The sequence below is a fragment of the Giraffa tippelskirchi genome, chromosome 11 (genome assembly GCF_054371585.1).
Source record: "Giraffa tippelskirchi isolate mGirTip1 chromosome 11, T2T-mGirTip1v1.2.pri, whole genome shotgun sequence".
NCBI lineage: Eukaryota > Metazoa > Chordata > Mammalia > Artiodactyla > Giraffidae > Giraffa > Giraffa tippelskirchi.
Genome location: NC_137285.1, coordinates 131,135,752 through 131,154,979, shown reverse-complemented (window position 1 = coordinate 131,154,979; position 19,228 = coordinate 131,135,752). Strand labels below are relative to the sequence as shown.

The 19,228-nt window shown below is 37.4% G+C and overlaps 1 long non-coding RNA gene across 2 annotated transcripts in view; it reads left to right on the top strand.

The window, feature by feature from the left end:
• The window catches only part of LOC145526860 (uncharacterized), a 107,847-nt gene extending 93,242 nt beyond the window's left edge, over positions 1-14,605 (top strand). The window contains exon 4 of one of the 2 annotated variants that reach the window (XR_014069246.1): positions 11,234-14,605. This is a non-coding gene — a long non-coding RNA (uncharacterized LOC145526860). The remainder of the gene's footprint in view (positions 1-11,233) is intronic. The other variant, XR_014069247.1, reaches the window with a different exon arrangement.
• The last annotated feature ends 4,623 nt before the right edge of the window (positions 14,606-19,228 follow it).

The following is a 19,228-nucleotide window of genomic DNA, read 5'->3' as shown; positions in this document are numbered from 1 at the left end:
TTCTTTCACCACAGTCCAATGTCCCCAGATTGGCTTTGCTGGACATTAGATGAGCAAATCCAAGTTTGGTTCAGTAAACCAAATCACAGATTAGAAGAAACAAAGGACTGTGGTGTCTTAGAAACTATGTTCAGAGTCCCAGCTCTGAATTACTAGCTGTGTGACCCAAAATTAATCTCACTGAATCTCCTGCCATGACTGTCCAAGCAGCTAATAATACCTCCCAGGCTGCTATTGGGAGGATGATGCACTGTGTCAAATTATGTGGTACTGTCTCTGGAACATACTAAGTACTCAATAGTCTTCCCAGATGACCTAAGAGAAATTTCATGTTAAAAATGAATTTATGACCTAGAGATATTGCATATCTTATCCTATATTACCTAATGCAGAGCAAGCCATCAAACTAGGTCAGTCTGCTTCCAATTTAAATATCATTAGAATGACAGAATTTAATAGATATTACATAGGTCATATGCCCTAAAAGCCTAAAATATCTATTATATCACCCTTGAAAAAATAATTTGCCATATCTTTATTTGAAAATAAAAATATAACATCTTTGCTTATTGAAGAACTCTGAAGTGAAGTGAAAGTCGCTCAGTCATGTCCGACTCTTTGTGACCCCATGGACTATACAGTCCCTGGAATTCTCCAGGCCAGAATACTGGAGTGGGTAGCCTTTTCTTTCCCCAGGGGATCTTCCTAACCTAGAGGTTGAACCTAGGTCTTCCACATTGCAGGTGGATTCTTTACCAGCTGAGCCAAAGGGAAGCCCACTGAAAGCATTCATCAAAGATTTCACACTAGTAAAAAGCATTCATGAAGGGGTTCACACTAGTAAAATAAATTTACTTCATGCTTGTGGTGATTTAGTTGCTACATCATGTCCAACTCTGGTGACCCCATGGACTATAGCCTGCCAGGCTCCTCTGCCCATGGGATTCTCCAGGCAAGAATACTGGAGTGGGTTGCCATTTCCTTCTCCAGGGGATCATCCCAACCCAAGAATCAAACCCGGGTTTCCTGCATTGCAGGCAGATTCTTTATCAACTGAGGTATGAGGAAAGTCCAAATTTGGTTTGAAGCAGAGAGAAAAATCTATTGCTTTTTTTAAATTTGCTTTGTATATTGAGAGGGGAAATTTAAAGCTATTTTATAAATCTTGCAATTAATAGACATGTGGTTCAACTTACTATCATTTCTGGGTAGACAAGACAAAGAGGAAACTGAATCTTATGGACTAATTGTCTTTCCCTGTGGGAAAATGGTAATTGGAGTGTCAGTCCAACTGTGATTCCTAGGAAGTAGTATACCATCAACCCCAGGAGGCCCAAAAGACTGTGTCTGCTTGATCATCAAAGATTGAAATGTTCTTAGAGGACACACTGTACCTTACTCAATATTGAAGGAGGTAATAAATTCTAGGGCTCTTCAAATTCTTTCTGGGTAACCACAAACAATTCGGTGCTTACTATAAAAAGCAGAGCATTCTATTTCAATTAAATCGAGCTGTTTTACACAGCATCTCATGGAGTCTTTTACTTCTTCTGTCTTTAATGTTTTCTTAATAAAATCACACATTCAATTATTTAAAAGAGCCAAGAACCAATAGGGGATTTGCTGACCCATTGCTTAAAGCTTAGAAATCCAATTTGCCTTTCCTTTATTGCTAGCTGATCAGACCTAGGTTGAAGGTGATGAAAACTATTGGACATTTTAGAATCATTTTAAAGAGCTGAGAGATTTGGCTCTCCAGGTCTCATCTATACCTGAATAGAATGAATTTCATTATTGATGCTATCACAATTGACATTTCCCCAGGCTTGCATTTCTTCTATCTCCAGATTCATTACCTTTTTTCAAATTGCTAATGTAATAATGTACTGAGTTCTGGCAATTTCCACTGTGATTTTTGTCTATATAAGAATTTTCATACATGCTGTGCATTAATCCATTACCAGCTGTTAAACTAGTCTGGAAGGACAGTCAGTGTGACTTGTCAGTATTTGCACCTTTTTAAAACATGTCTAGTTTTCCCAAAACAATCACGTGCATTTCACTTAAAGAAAATGGGTACATAATTATTAAAGACACCTAATTTTTCCAAGCAAAGACTTCAGAATATTAAGTTGAAACTGTTTTCAATAACTGAATTTTTATTCAATACTCAAAATGAACATAACCTTTATTATTTGTAAGTTTAACTCAATTTTACTTTCATTGCAGGGCAGCATTTCCCTTTAAATTTTCCAGAAATATATAAATATGTTTTAAATATCAATTTGACTTTTTCTGAGTTGACTTGTTTTCATTTTTTGGAGCAGAAAAGATTTATTGCAGGGTCATTCAAGGAGATGGGTGACTTATGCCTACCTCTACACCCAAACCTGAATTTCTCAAAGGATTTCAATAAAGCATTTTTAAATGTCAGAAAAGGGAGAGGGGTCACAAAGGTATGTGATCAACTTGTACACAATTCTCTGAATGATTGATGTTGGGGCAACACGGTGGTTAAGTTTATCAATCCTTAGGTGCCAGTAGGTGTGGGAGCTATTATCAAGTAGCTAATTTCTTCCATTTGGTTTTAAGCATCTAAAAAACTCAAGTAATATACATGATATCCTATTATCTGGGTACTTCAGAGAGGAGCTAAACCAGAGGATATGGAAGGGGGGTCTGTCCCAATCAGGCCCCGTAGAGTCCTGCTCAATTAAAAGTCCCCCTTTTTCTTTGATACTGCTCAATACTGAGGAGAATACATGTTGGACAAGAAAAAGATAAAGATGTTAGTCCTAAACTTGACACAGGAACCTATAAGGTCCTGCTTGGTTTCACCAGCAGACACTGCTTTGAGAATGGCTGGTGGTGTCCAAGTCTGACACAGCTTGGGAAATTTGAGTTCTTGGCAGGAGAGTGTTTGAAATCACACCCACAATGACCACAGAGTTTTACCTCTGATTTGTGAACCATAGCTATGCCATTTTGACTTTCAATAAGTTGACACTTTTATTAAATAATTTCCCCTGATATTAAGAAAATTTGTTTCACCAAGATTCATTCCAACACAAGTGATGGTTCAACTAAACTCCATCCCAGAAATGTAGCTGGTAGAAAAATGATACTCACATGGTATATATTTAAAGCAAAATGCTGGACAGTAATTTTGTTCCTTACAGTTATTAATATATTCAATTATCATAGAATGCTACTAACAGCTCTTGAACCAATCATGCTGAATTTTAGTAGACATATTGGCTAGGGAAATTACTCTTTTACAAAGTTATGGAGAGAGCAGGATGCTGGTTCAGGAAAAATGACTTACAAAGTAATGATGATCCTTACTAGCTGCATGGCCATCACATTTCTTAGTAAATTAAAAAAGTTTTTCACAATCTTGGGTCCAAATTACTTATGCTCTTTCAGGCCAGCGCTCCATATTTATGCTCTGTGCTTCGCCAAATGAAATATATTTCAATTCTTTGAAGGAAGTATTTTAAAAGTCATTATTCAACTCTGCCTCTCTATTGGCTGTTATCAACACATTCTTTACAGTTCTTTTAGTAGTCACTCTATGCTTTGTGCATGCATGCTAAGTCACTTCAGTCATGTCTAACTCTTTGAGACCTTATGGCCTGTAGCCTGCCAGACTCCTCTGTCCATGGAATTCTCCAGGCAAGAATACTGGAGTGGGTTGCCATGCCCTCTTCCAAGGGATCTTCCTGATCCAGGGATTGAACCTGCATTGCCTACATTGGCAGGCCAGTTCCTTATCACTACCACCACCTGGGAAGCCCATCACTCTCTACTAATTGTTTCTCAAAATGTGGTTCCCAGACCAGTAGCATCAGCTGCACTGGTTTACCTAGGAACTTGTTAGATGTGCAAATTATCTGGTCCTACCCCTGGAGGTGAAGCCCAGAAATCTGCATTTTAAGCCCTTTAAATGAGTCTAATTTATGCTGAAGTTTGAGAACCACTACCTTATACCATACCTTTTGCTTTCTCTCTTTATTTTACCCGATGTGTTCTGTATTTCCTCCCTTTTGCCTTGTTAAAAAAAATATAAACACAAAACAGAAAGCCCATTTTTTCTTGCCTCATCTATAATGCCTTTCTTAATTTCTCCCTTCTCTGAATTCCCTTAGAATTAAAGATATAAAAACCATTATAAGGCATATCCCTATTAAACTTTGCTTTATAGTTAATTGGCAGCACCTATTATCTTCCCTTCAGTAATACAACCTCCCAGAAGATAGGCACTCTGTCCTTATATTCAGCATGTAAGTCCATGATAGCTCAGATAGTAAAGAATCTGCCTGCAATGCAGGAGACCCCAGTTCAATTCCTGGGTTGGGAAGATCTGCTGCAGAAGGGATAGGCTACCCTCTCCAATATTCTTGGGCTTCCTTTGTGTCTCAGCTGGTAAAGAATCCCCCTGCAATGCGGGACCTGGGTTCGATCCCTGGGTTGGGAAGATCCCCTGGAACAGGGAACAACTACCCACTCCAGTATTCTGGCCTAGAGAATTCCATGGACTGTATAGTCCATGGGGAAACAAAGATTCAGATACAACTGAACAACTTTTACTTTCACAAGCCAGTAGTTCGTCTTCTATCAATAACTGATTGCTTGTCAGATCTTATTTCTGACACAGAGCCTCTACTACCACAGACTCATTTTTGCTTCTGAAACTTGCCTAATATTGTTCTACCTCTGCAATATTTATTCCTTCCCCAATGCTATGTATAACTATCAATAACTGATTGCTTGTCAGATCTTATTTCTGACACAGAGCCTCTACTACCACAGACTCATTTTTGCTTCTGAAACTTGCCTAATATTGTTCTACCTCTGCAATATTTATTCCTTCCCCAATGCTATGTATTTCTTATTATACTCCTACTCGACCTAACCTCCTCTTAGATTTCCTCAATCAAAATTTATATGGATTTCTGCTTTTAGCTAAAATGGGCTACCTTATAGGATACCATCCAACCCAGCAGAAACAACTGAAAAAGCTAGATAGAGTAATTAACATAATTGATTTCTAGTTATCAGAGAGCTACCAAGACATCTACACAGAGGCGTTAAGGTCTCAGAGGAAGGAAGGACTGAGTGAATTTAATATACTACCCTGTTTTTATCTGGAGACATTCACTGATTCCTAAGAACTAGAAGCCAAGAAGGTGAGATGCTGAGATGTAAGCTGCTACTAAAAAGTTAATACATTCAAAAGAGATTTTTTTTTTCAGTCTCATGGGTCTATGGATATAAAAAATTGGAGTTCAAGGCAGCCATCATGATTCACACTGATGAATTCACCTATTACTTTATATCTTTCTGACTTCCCTGGTGGTTCAGTGGTAAAGAATCAGCCGCCGATGCAGGAGACCAGGAGACATGGGTTTGATCTCTGGGTCGGGAAGATCCCCTGGAGAAGGAAATGGCAACTTACTCCAATATTCTTGCCTGGGAAATCCTATGGACAGAGGAGCCTAGTGGGCTTCAGTCCATGGGGTCACAAAGAGTCGGACACAACTTAGCAACTAAGCAACAGCGTATATCTTTTTATGCATTGTGGACTGAATCGTATCCCCTTAATGTTCATCTGTTGAAGTCCTTGCCTCCATGTGAATATATTTGGAGACAGGACCTTTAAGGAAGTAAGGAAAGTTAAATAAAGTCATCAGAGAAACACCCTAATTTGACAAGATTAATGTCTATAAGATGAGGAGGAGACACCAGAGATTGTCCTCGCCATGACAAAGGCAGAGGAAAGACTATGTGAGGAGGAAAGGTCATGTGAGGATACAGTGAGATGATAGCTATTTCCACGAAGATCTTTTCAACCCTGCTAGCACCTTCATCTTGGATGTCTAGCCTCTAGAACTATGAGAAAATAAACTTATGTTGTTTAAACAACCCAGTCTGTGATATTCTCTCTGGTAGCTTGAGCAGACTAATAACAATGAAAAATCTAAAAGGTGATACAGAAGTAGTAATTAAATTTCATGACAATGGTCAATATACAATAAACAGCTGACACTAAAGACACCATTTATAATAGAAACTAAAACACAAAAATACCTAGAGATATATCTGGATAAGGATATGTAAGTTATAAAAGACAAAAAACTGCAAAATACTAAAGAAGTCCCAAACATAAGAAATCTGCCATAGTCAGGTACCTGTCTCAATATCACAAAAATAAAAGCTGTCCTCAAATGGATCTAAGTAAAAATATTTGCTGTATTTTGGTGAAAATTTAAAAGATTATTCCAAAATATATTTGAAAGTGCCAAAAGGTCACTTGTCAAAACAATCTTGAAGAGTTTGAGTCAGTCAATACTACTTACAAAGACGTTACAACATGTAACCTAACCAATTTGCCAACAAAATTCTGTATAGCCAAAGCGATGGCTTTTCCAGTAGTCATGTAGGCATGTGAGAGTTGGCCCATAAAGAAGGCTGAACGCTGAAGAATTGATGCTTTCAAACTATGGTGTTGGTGAAGACTCTTGAGAGTTCCTTGGTCTGCAAGGAGATCAAACCAGTCAGTCCTAAAGGAAATCAACTCTGAATATTCACTGGGAGGACTGATGCTGAAGCTGAAGCTCCAATACTTTGGCCACCTGATGCCAAGAGCTGACTCATTAGAAAAGACCCTGATCCTGGGAAAGATCGAGGGCAGAAGGAAAAAGAGATGGCAGAGGATGAGATGGTTGGATGACATCATCAACTCAATGGACATGAGTTTGAGCAAACTCCGGGAGATGGTGAAGAACAGGGAAGCCTGGCATACTACAATCCATGGGGTTGAAAAGAGTTTGACATGACTGAGAAACTGAGCAACAACAAACTTAATCAAATGGACCAATAGATCAGAATAGAAAGCTTTAGACCAGGCTGACATATATACAGTCACTTGAACTATTCCAAAGGTGACATTTCTGTGCAATAAGTAAAAAGAGGGTCTTTTCAATAAATGGTTTTGGACCAATTTAACATCCATAAGAAAAGCCTAAATCTTGACCTTTACTTCATACCATATGCAAAGCATATTTCTTTAGAATATATTTCTTTATAGTTGAGAAAAAGATGAGTTTCCAGAAGTTCACATAGAAGGATATCTTAGTGTTACTGGAGAATGAAAATATTTCTTAAAGAGGCTATACAAGGAAACAATAAAGAAAAAAATTGATAAATGAGATAACATTGGATTAAAAACATTTGATCTCAGAGAAAACTATGCAGAAAGTTGAAAGACAAGCCAGGATAGAAAAAGATATTTGCAGTTCATATATCTGAAAAGGACTTTCCTCATCTGAGTGATTAAATGTGTATATTAACTTTGTTAAAATTTGAGCCTGTATATTAAAAATTTGTGCATTTTTGGTATATATGTTAACTTCAATATAAAATGAAGTTAAAAATGATGACCTTATTAGGACATCTAATACACTTTTGTATTCATTAATCTGTCAAGCATTTACTGGGAACTTATAGTACACCAAAAATTTGAACTAGGCTCAGGATTTACAGTTGCAAATAAAGTGTCTACTTTCATGGAGCTTGCATATAGCCTTGATATTTGTAGCTTTCTGTGGTAGACCTGCATAAGACTGTCATGGTTAAGCAAAAGTCACTATATATTATACAGCTGAAGGAAGTACTTCAATATGTTCAATTCACATATAGTTAGCATGGTATTCATAATAGGAGAAGGCATACGTGCACACATGCTAAGTGGCTTTAACTGTGTCTGACTCTGTTCGACCCTATAGATTGTAGCCCCCCAGGCTCCTCTGTCCATGGGGATTCTCCAGGCAAGAATATTGGAGTGGATTGCCATGCCCTCCTCCAGGGGATCTTCTCAACCCAGGGAATAAACCCGCATCTCTTATGTCTCCTGCATTGGCAGGCAGGTTCTTTAAACCCAAGAGCAGGCATAACCAAAGCTAAAACAGCTAGCATTGCTTTGAGCTGGAGATCCTCCGTCTACCCCTCCTGATCCATTTTTTCATCTTCTCTCCGAATCAGGAATCTAGTTTGTATGGACTGCAACAAATGTCCAAAAGTATGTAGCCTAATTATGTAAAGTTGTATTGAAATGTGGTTACACTCATTGTTTATGTAGTATCTATGTTTTCAATAAAACTTGTGACTTTTAAGTTTAAAATAATTACTATCTGACTCTTAGGGGAAAACAACGAAAAATGTTGAATTCGAGGCTATTTCAATGGGCTTCTTTGCCTTCTAAGTTCTAGTTGAGTTGGTAAATAGAGCACAGAGCCAGAGGTCAGAGCGTGGGAAAAGAGTGAGCTCTATCTATGCAAGACATACTTGGACTAGAGAAGTCTAGTCGATCTAAGTTCTTAATTCTTCTCAAGGCTACTCTTTCTTCCTCACTCTCTTCTGGGACAAATAACTCCCTACTTTCTTCCCTTCCCATATATCAATAGTACAATAGCCAGGACATGGAAGCAACCTAGATGTCCATCAGCAGACGAATGGATAAGGAAGCTGTGGTACATATACACAATGGAATATTACTCAGCCATTAAAAAAATACTTTTGAATCGGTTCTATTGAGATGGATGAAACTGGAGCCCATTATACAGAGTGAAGTAAGCCAGAAAGAAAAACACCAATACAGTATACTAATGCATATATATGGAATTTGAAAGATGGTAACGATAACCCTATATGCGAGACAGAATAAGAGACACAGATGCATAGAACAGTCTTATGGACTCTGAGGGAGAAGGTGAGGGTGGGATGTTCCGGGAGAATAGCATTGAAACATGTATATTATCATATGTGAAACAGAACACCATTCCATGTTCGATGCATGAGACAAATGCTCAGGGCTGGGGCAATGGGATGGCCCAGAGGGATGGGATGGGGAGGGAGGTGGGAGGGGGGTCCAGGAAGGGGAACACATGTAAACCCATGGCTGATTCATGTCAATGTATGGCAAAAACTACTACAATATTGTAAAGTAATTAGCCCCCAACTAAAATAAATAAATTTATTTGAAAAAAAAATAGTAATGGCAACATCTCTGCATTATCTCTTGTGATTTTCTTCTGCAGATCTTTGAAAACTGCCCCTTTATTGAACTCTCCTCCAATTATTATAACCTGTGTGAGACATATTTTTCCCATTGGAGCCCTGGCTGATTATTTATATTAAGCACTTATTCATTATCAGATGCTGAGCTTCATATTCATCACATAATTTAATCAGGATAAAAGAAATCTATGAGGTAGATTTTATTATTATTTTTCACTTTTTACAGTTGAGGCAGCCAATATTCACATCTGACAAAGTTTGCACAGCTAAAACTAGCAGACCTGGGACTTGAATTCAGTGCTATTGATTACAGAGCTTACAGTGCTGAAAATCTTAACCATAAATTTAAATAATTTTTATCATCTTATGGTTTTCTTGAAAATATATCATTGATTTGATGCTTAGCATTAAAGAAACTTTCTTATTTATGATTCAATTGAATCATACCACAACAGTGTATCTGATATTATTGTCTTATTATTGCAGATAGATAAATTGAAGTCAGCACAAATTAAATTATTTTCTTGAGGATTCACAAGATAAAATTTAATACAGCCAAGTTTCTTGCCTCCAACTCTGATATTATACACAATGTATAGTCATCATCTATCGTCATATATATATATATATATATATATTCATCTATTTTGACTGAAAGTTAAAGGTGTTTTTGCTCTAAAGATTGTCATCATCTATCATCATATATATATATATATATATATATATATATATATATATATATTCATGCTTATACCAATGGGTTATCATATGAGTAAAGTAATGTGATGCATGTTATGTGTATGCGGGGTTAGAACAGAAAGTTAAGAGGCAGAAAAAATAAAGTTTTCACATGCATTGGGAATTGTTAGCTTTTTTTTCTGGTCTAGAGTGTTACAAGGTAATTAATCCAGACCAAATCTGAAAAGTTGACATGAAGCACCCTCCCATGCTGCTGGGATTAGACTCATGAGAAGCAGTGTGTCAGCCAGCTTGCCAACTGGTCTCTATCGAATCCTTGGCTTCCTACTGTGTGCTCAGTCCCAAGCCGAGGCTCTGGCCAAGAGAGCTGTTGGAGACACAGGTTCTGCCTTCCTTGTTTAATTAGCCTTCTGAGAAGAAAAACTGGTGGCAGATTTCTAATAGGTCCGAGCTTCTTCCTTTAGCCCTAAGGCAGGGAGTGCTGCGGATTGCAATAACAATTCCTCCTATTGGTTTATGGAATACATTTTATGTCTCCAGTTTCCTGACATGGGCACAAACGCTCCTAGTTGACTCTATCACATTCAAAGAATGTATATTTTAGGAAAATTTGTTTGAAGACAAAGATACAAATATCTAATCCTATTTCTTTTGTTTAGTCTAAAGAGGATGCTTTAAAAAATCAACTGACTTTCTCTTGAGAAAAGAGCTCAGGATAGAAGTGTGTGTGTGTGTGTGTGTGTGTGTGTGTGTGTGTGTGTACTAACAATTTAAATCTCTTGTCTTTGATGATATCCTCCTATCAGATCCTCTTTTCCTAGGTTTTGCTAGATTTGTGGGAGAAAGGGTGAGAAAAGCATCTGATATGAGACTCATTTGCAGGGATTACATTGTCGTATCCAACAGGAGGACAATCAACTCTTTCTCATGTGTACATAACCAGTAGTCAATGGAGAAGATGCTTTTGTGAGTTAAAGTTCTGAAATGCATGAGTTCAATCACCATTGATTGTTATGACAGTGATGTTCTGGCTCTTACGTGTCCCAGAAGCCAATGAGCATGGATTGTGGGTTCTAAGAAAGCCAGTCATTCTGCTCTAGTCCCTCCTAAGGAGAACTGGTCTTTCTTTTTTAATTTAAATTTATTTTAAATTGGAGGATAATTGCTGTATAATATTATATTAGTTTCTACCATATATCAACATGATTCAGCCATAGGTATATGTATGTCCCCTCCCTCCTGAACCTCCCTCTTACCTCCCATCCCATTCCACTCCTCTAGGTTGTCACAGTACTCCAGGTTTGAGTTCCCTGCATCATGCAGCAAATTTCCACTGGCTATCTAATTTTACATATTCTTTCTAAGACTTATTAAACATACCATATTTGTCCATTGGACTGAAGGAAATCAAACCAGTCGATCCTAAAGGAAATCAACCTTGAATATTCATTGGCAGGACTGATGCTGAAGCTGAAATTCCAATACTTTGGCCACCTCATGCCAAGAGCTGACTCACTGGAAAAGACCCTGATGCTGGGACAGATTGAAGGCAAAAGGAGAAAAGAGCAGCACAGGATGAGATGGTTAGATGGCATCACTGACTCAATGGATATGAATTTGATCAAACTCCAGGAGATAGTGGAGGACAGAGGAGCTTGACATGCTGTGGTTCACGGGGTCACAAAGAGTCAGATGTGACTTAGTGACTGAACAGCAACAACAATTTGTACGTATTTCTAACAGGCTTATATTCTCCCAGTGGGATAGGTCAGTCAGCCAGCCAAACATTAAGTCCAATATCCTGTCTGTCTGCCAGCTGATCAGTCAGGTAAAGAATGAAGATAGTTCAGCATTCTCTGTCCGATGTGGGAGGTTCAGTCCCTGTCTGGATGAAGCATGCTAAATATCACTGGACAGAGCTGAACACAGGCCATTCAAGAATCTGGGTCACTGGGTCCCAATATGCTTAGAACAAATGCTGGCATTCTATGGGCTATACTGAAATATCCCAAACTTTAAATCTCTCACTGTTAACATTTCTCCCATTTCCAGAAAAAAATATCAGAAGTCACAAAGACCTTCTCATTAGCTAAAGCTTTTCTTCTATTCATTTTTAAAAATATGAATACCTGTACTTCCTAGGTGCTAGCAATTGCTTACCAAAAAAATCAGTAACTATGTTTAATGGAAAAAGCTATATGTGGCTATCTTTGTTTGAAAAGCTATTTGTGAATACATACTATAATGATTACCTTTTTCTAGAAACTAGCTATATCTTCTGAGGTCTTGTTCAGAAGATTTCCTTCTAGGCCTATCAACAGGAGGAAGCGAGTTCCGAGGAAGGCAATTATTCCACTCTGGGGTGAAGTAATCCAGGTCTCTTCCATAGATGAGATATCTCTGGAACTAGATTGGAAAGAATTGATAAGATTTTTGACAACTAGAGAGGAGGAGTGACCAGCAGGAGTCAATGATAGAAGGTAAGACTATGCATGTCATATGTGGAGGTCTGCTCAGACTAAAATGACTGGAATGGAAGACTCACTGGAAGCAGTGGAAGAATAAAGTGTTTGCTTAATTGTTATGTGAGATATCTTTATGTGATCTGGAATCTTGATATGGAGCTTAGCTAACTGCCTCCTGACATTAGAACCATTAAGCCTTTTAATACCTTTGGTGCATAGCTTTGGCTAAGAGTCAAAAGCTCAAATGCTCTTCATTAATGCAAGAGCCAGATGTCATCTAGTGTGATAGCCCTGCCAGTCCTCTAGGCTCTGGGACCACACTCGTTGGTGTCTGAGCCTGGGATGAACTTTCCAGCCAATATTGCCAGCATACTTGGCCAACTGTACTTTCAAAATGACAGAAGTCTGGAGAAAGAGTCTAGAGATGGTGCCTTCTGTCCTTCAGCATCTCAAGGGCTCTCAGAAATCCTCTACTTATCACAAACAATTTTCTCCATTTTCTCATCGGTGGAAACAAGTAACCAACTCTAATTTCTCCTTTGAGATTACTGCAGTCTACATCTGCTTGCTTGCTTATTTCTGCCCAGCTGACCATTAATGGATGTGAGTTTCCTTCCAAACTGTCACGAAATGAGAAGTTATAAAGCTCTGAACTTTTCAATAGCAGGGACTTCCTGGCAAAAGATGTGTGGGTGAAAATTGGAGGAACCAACATATAAACTGACGTATCTTTAGAGAGGTTAAATAGTTCAAATTTGCCGTTATTTTTCACTACAGTAGTGAACCGGATTATCAGTGTTTTATATACAGTAAGAATGGAAAAAAATTTCCTAATAAGATATGGATAAAAGCAAGGTCTGTTTTCTTTCTTTTTATGAATATGTCACTTATGTATATGTCCCCTCTCTTTATTCAAAGAGTGGAAGGTTCCTTGAAGGCTGAATGACATTTTCCTTCTCTTTGCTATAAGAGATATGTTCTAATTTCTGCCATAGCATTGCACTGCACTGGCATATCTATTTACTTTCCTTCCTGCCTCACTGGGAAAGGAACATCATTTATTGATATTTGTGCTGCCCTTGGAATAAGTAAAACTAAATGTTTCAGTGGAAATGCAAGGCCTGCCTGATCAGATCCCTGCTACATCCACACCCCTATCTCACCACTTTCTCATTTGGGTGGTACATTATGTTACAATGGCCTTACTCAAGATCCTTAAACTTTTTAAGTGTAGTATTTTTTTGCCTCTTGAATTTCTATTGTTTTTATCAAAATTGTGTACTCTGACAATCTACTTAGATAAGAATGAAATACAGATATATGTATGACAATGATGATGACAGTGATAATGCTGAAATTTGTTGGTTTTGACTTCACAAGTGATTAGATATTTCATTGGATTTCCTCATTTATTCTTTATATCAGTGTTATAGATATTAATAGTTTTATCTTTAATTTATAGATAAGGAAACTGAAGCAAAAAGAGAACGACCTAAGTACTATAGGACACACAGTGTCAAAGTTGTGTGTCAAACAAGACATCAGACTTTGCTCTCAACCATCTTCCTCTACTGCTTCTTGTATTGTTTTTGGCTGCGGGGGGGATCCAAGAAAAACATTTATTATTCTTCTTCTATTTTGATTTGTTCTGTAGTTCATTCTGGATTATTTCTTTTCCTCTTCTTTTCCATCTGTTGCTGAGGTTTTTCATTTTATTATTTAAGTTTTTGAAGATTTTTTTAATCATACTTTTTATTTCGTTTATATACTTCTGCCTCTACATTGGCCTCTTGCGGTTCTGTGGGGATTTTTTTTTGTTTTGTTTGCTTGATTGTTTTCCTTATTGTTTTTTCCCTGCTGTAGTTATTATTTAATATATAGAAATCTTTTTTATATACTTCTATTTCACTTTGCTTTTCTATTTTTTCTTCTACCTTCTACTTTTCTTCCTTTCTTTTCTTTTTTTTTCAACATGTTTTGTTACTTTGTTTTGCTTTCTTTCCTTTATTCCCCAGTTGGCATTCTGCTTTGGTTTTGTTTTCCAGTTTGTGTTTTAGTTTTGTTTTTATTTATTTACTTTTTAAAATTTATTTTAATTGGAGGCTAATTTGCCCCTTGTATTTTATGGGACTTTCTAGACTCTAGAAAATGTCCTGGCATACTTATGATTCTAATCTACTAGGAAGGGACTTCTGTGATATAGAAGTAAATGATAAAGCTTTCTATCAATCCATCATATGTAAATCTGCGTATGAATGAAGGGTGAGTCCAAACCAACTTATGTTTTCTATATAGGGGGCCTGGATCTGTGCTTTGGGGATTGTTTGCAGAATCTCTCTCTGCCTTCCCTTACTCTCCCAACTATAAGAACTTGCTCAGAGTATCTTGTTGATACCAATTGCTTCATTTTTAATTTAAACTAAAATTTTGTCTCTTTGTCTAGTCTCTCTTTTGATTAGATACTGTTACATTTTGACATTTTTTCCCCTAATATCTTATTCTGAAGATGCAAGCTAAATATCCCATTGTTATAGAACATATATACACTCTTAATTCTGACTCAAATGTTCATCTGAGTTTCCAAGTCCTTGCCTGCTCAGCTGGGGAATGAAGAGATTAACAACGAATATATATTTAATTTTCAATAAAGTTGTCCTACTAAGTTTTAGAACACATTCACATTCGAGCTCAAATAGGATTGGCATTAAAATTGGCAGAACTGGTTTCCTCCATCCCTAGACATGATAACTAGCACTGTGACATTTCTCACATCAGTCTATGGAAGAGGAGGCAGAATTGAATTGTGATTTAAAGCACATGCTTTGCAATGGAACAATTCTGGGGTTTGAAGACAGGTTTTGCCACTTGATAACTGTGTGTCCTTGGAAAGCTATTTAACCTCATATTAATTTATGTTTTCTAATCTAAAATAGGAATAATACTAGTATCAACCTCAGAGGATTATCATAAAGTTAAATGGGCATGAAATATTGGCAATGGTACCTAAAACCCTTAAAAATGAGTAATAGACATTATATGGGGTTCTGTATTAAAATAGTAAAGCCATAAAAATTTTGTTCAAGAAGAGCTAATGTTGTCTCTTTACCTTTGCTATTTTGAACTCCATTTTTGTCTGTAAACAACAATTGTGTGAGTTAGTGGTCAGTTTAGAGTCAGAATTAACTAGATGAAGAGCTTGGATTTTTAAATAGAGCACTAGGGACTCCCAGGTCATTGTCATCGTGTATTGTATTTTGGTAATAAAGGGTGAGAACACCCAGCTGCTTTTGTGATAGTATCATATTGAGGGAATTGCTTCAGCTTTATAGGGTTACAGAGTCAATATCATTAGCTCACTCTGGGGTGACTAAAGGTTTTCATCAGCTTATCTCAGGGAAATAACGTGTGGAAAGTAACATGGCATAGAGGTCAACCAAAGCTCTCTTCTAGAATGCAAATATGATCCTGTCGTCTGCTTCCTTGGCACCCATCAATGGCTCTCCGTCGGTTTCAGGAAAAGGCTCAAACTTAATATAAGCCTAAAAGGCCCTCTTGTGCTACATTCTGTGAATCTTACCTCCCTCATCTCTTTCCACTTTCCATTTGTAAATGATCTTCTAAGCATATTAAACTTTTGACATTTTATAAAATTTATCATACTTTCAGTAGACTCTGGATCTTTCCAGATGATATTCCTTCATCTTAGAGCACTCCTCCCCCTGCTTCTGTTCCCCAGAATCACTCCTGCTCATCCCTTGGTCCCATGAGAAGCATAATTTTCTCTGAGAAGCTATCACCACCCGTAGCTCTGGTTATGTCCCCCTGCACCCTGCACTGATTCCATTTGTCTGTCATTGACTCTTCCTTTTCTTGTTTCTTCCAGTTGATTCTAAGTTTAGTGAGGGTAGAAATCCTGCCTATCATGTTTACCATTATGTTTTCAGAATACAAAAAATACTTGAAAAATATTTACCACTGAATAGGCTTGTACATTTGCATTGATCAGACCCTGGTGTCTGCAAGTGATACCTTGTTTCCCAGCTCCCTCACTTCCAACCTGGGTGGGCTTGTTCTACTGGGAGTTCTCAGAAGTTCCCAGCAGACAGTTGCTTGCTTGCATAATGGGATTTAATAGTGGTATCTATGAAGTTTTATAAGCCTGATTATTTGCACTTTTCTAGTTATTTGAACCCAGATCTGGGCTTGACCAATTTAGAATTCCAATTTTTTTTTTTTAATTTATTTTGTTGAAGTACAGTTGATCTACAATGCTGTGCTAAGAATCTCATTTTTCCTTATTATACATTGTAGCAGTCTTTACAAATGTTTTCTCATCTGGCTGTGAAGTCTGTCCATGTCTTCAATACCACCGGTGATCCAGCTCACCTTTTCAGAGGCAGAATCATATCTCAGTGAGTATGCAGGACCCAAGCTCTTCAAAACAGTCCTTGTGTACATGTCAACCCCAAACTCCCTAACTATCCCTCCCTCCCACCATCCCCTCCTGGTAAGTTCATTCTCTAAGTCTGTGAGCCTGTTTCTGTTTTGTAAATAAGTTCATTTGATATGTATACACCACTATATTTAAAATACATAACCAATGAGGACCTACTGTATAGCACAGGGAACTCTGCTCAATATTACATAACAACCCAAATGAGAAAGGAATTTGAAAAAGAATAGATACACATATATGTATAACTGAATCACTTTATTGTACACCTGAAACTAACACATTGTTAATCAACTATACTCCAATATAAAATAAAAAGCTTAAAAGAAAGTCCCTAACTCACAAGGGTATCTTTTGATTTGATGTTAAATCACTTTGTTATTCCTCAGTAAGGATGAATTTCTAGCTACATTTTAAAAATTGCTGTTGCTCCTTGATGTTTTCATCAGTTCTTTCTTTACTTGGTGTGTTTCAGTTGGACACCTAATAAGCAATCTTGCCTTTGGTCTTCAGTCCAGCCTTTGCCTCTGGGAATGGACTTGCAATTAAATCACTGCATTTATCTTCGTATTCTCTTTTGTCTTGCCTCATTGCCGTTACCCATTCAAGTCTGATACATCCACATGTGTCTCCAGCTATTCAAATTCAGTCTAAGAGAATGGCCTTCTCAGATTGAAAGAAACCCTTTCCAGTAATGATTAGAGAATGAGCGTGGCAACTTTGTTAGAATTTCTAAACAAGATTTTATTTCATGCATATTTTAGGCAGGCTGATTCTCGATAGGTATTATTACCTCCACAATGAGAAAATTACGAGCATAGACCTTGAAAGCAGGCGGGTATATATTATTATCTACATGACTCTGGGGAAATCACGCTTCCTCTCTTATGTCTCCTGCCTTGGCAGGTGGGTTCTTTACCACTACCTAGGAAGAACCTCTAAACCTCAGTATCTCCATATATAATATAAAGCTAATAATAATAGTGCCTATCATATAAGGTTGCCATACTTATAGAGTGGTTGTATGTATAAACCTCTTATCTTAATATCTGGCACAGATTGTATAAATAGTATAGGCATTACTGTCTTTACTGGATAGTAAAAATAGTAATCAGTAGTCAGCTAGTTATCAGTAGTCAGCTCTCTCCAAATACTACAGTGAGATGACAGGTTTCTAACTTGAAGTTCCTAATTTGGAAGTAGGTCCTAAAAACTAATTTGGGTGATAAAAGTATCAGTGATATTAGAGCTGATAAAGCAGTCATAATAAATAAAGAACTGCTACATGGGAATTTATTGGTTATTCAAGGCCAAAGAAAACATGGTTTCTACAGTGACACGCAGAGTCCCAGGGAGAGTTCTGGAATTCAACAAAAATGACCTTTCTCATACTTGGGTCCAAAGCCTACCCCATGGAATACCTTGCCTTTATGAGATGGCACTGAGAAAAATATAACCCTTTGACATTTCTATTATGAAGTCAAAGGACCAGATGCCATCCTAAGTGATTTGTGCTTATTTGTGTATGTCCCTGAATACATGACATGTACTATTGGTTTTCAACCAGCAGTTGCACAACAGCATCTGAAGTCTGACCTTAAATTATCTCGGTTTCACATAAAAAAGTTCCTTGGACTTTTAATCAGAACATGACTCTATCCAGACACAGAGAGGAGAAAGATCTGAGGACAGCTTCAAAGCTCTGTGGATAGTTAATAGCTTTTTTATACATTTCCTTCTTAATAAGGAGGAGGAGAGGAGAGGAGAGGCATTTTTCTCTAATTAGAAATTAGAGAGCTGAAACTGTGGAATGGCATAGCTGCAGAGGACGTGGACTCTTAGTTGATCCAACTCCTCATTTTACAGAGGAGAAATATTGGACTCAGAAAGATGGGTCACTGGCTTAAGTTCATGTGATAGAGAGAAGCCAGATCTGCAAAGTAGCTCTTCAGAGTTTAGATTTTGGGCATCAATTTATAATCAATTTATAATCTTATAGTACTTCTGTCAAGTCTTTAAAGTACAGTACTACTGTCCTATATCACTGTAACTCTATCAGTCAGCAACTTTTATCAGACAATGATTAAAAGCATAGGCATGGTGATCAAGCAAACCAGTCTAGAGTCTGCCATTTATTAGCTATGTGGCCTTGGACAAATTACTTAATCCCAGTCAGCTTAATTTTCTTCAACTGTAATGAGGATACTCATAGTCAGCATCTGTTTTTATTTTTCTGATTGTAAAATGAGAGAATAAAGATAAATAATACAGTGCCTAGCACAAACTAAATACGAATAAATCGTGCCTAAAATTATTGATTTCAACCAATGACCATTGTTACAAATATCAGAAAGCTATCCAAACTTGTTTAGGCAAGAAAAAAAAATCACTAAGAGATATTCTATAGTTCACTGAATTCCTAGAAGAAGAAGAATTCCTAGAAGAATGTTGTTCAGTCATGCAGTCATGTCCGACTCTTTGAGACCTCATGGACTGCAGCATGCCAGGCCTCCATGTCCCTTACCATCCCTTG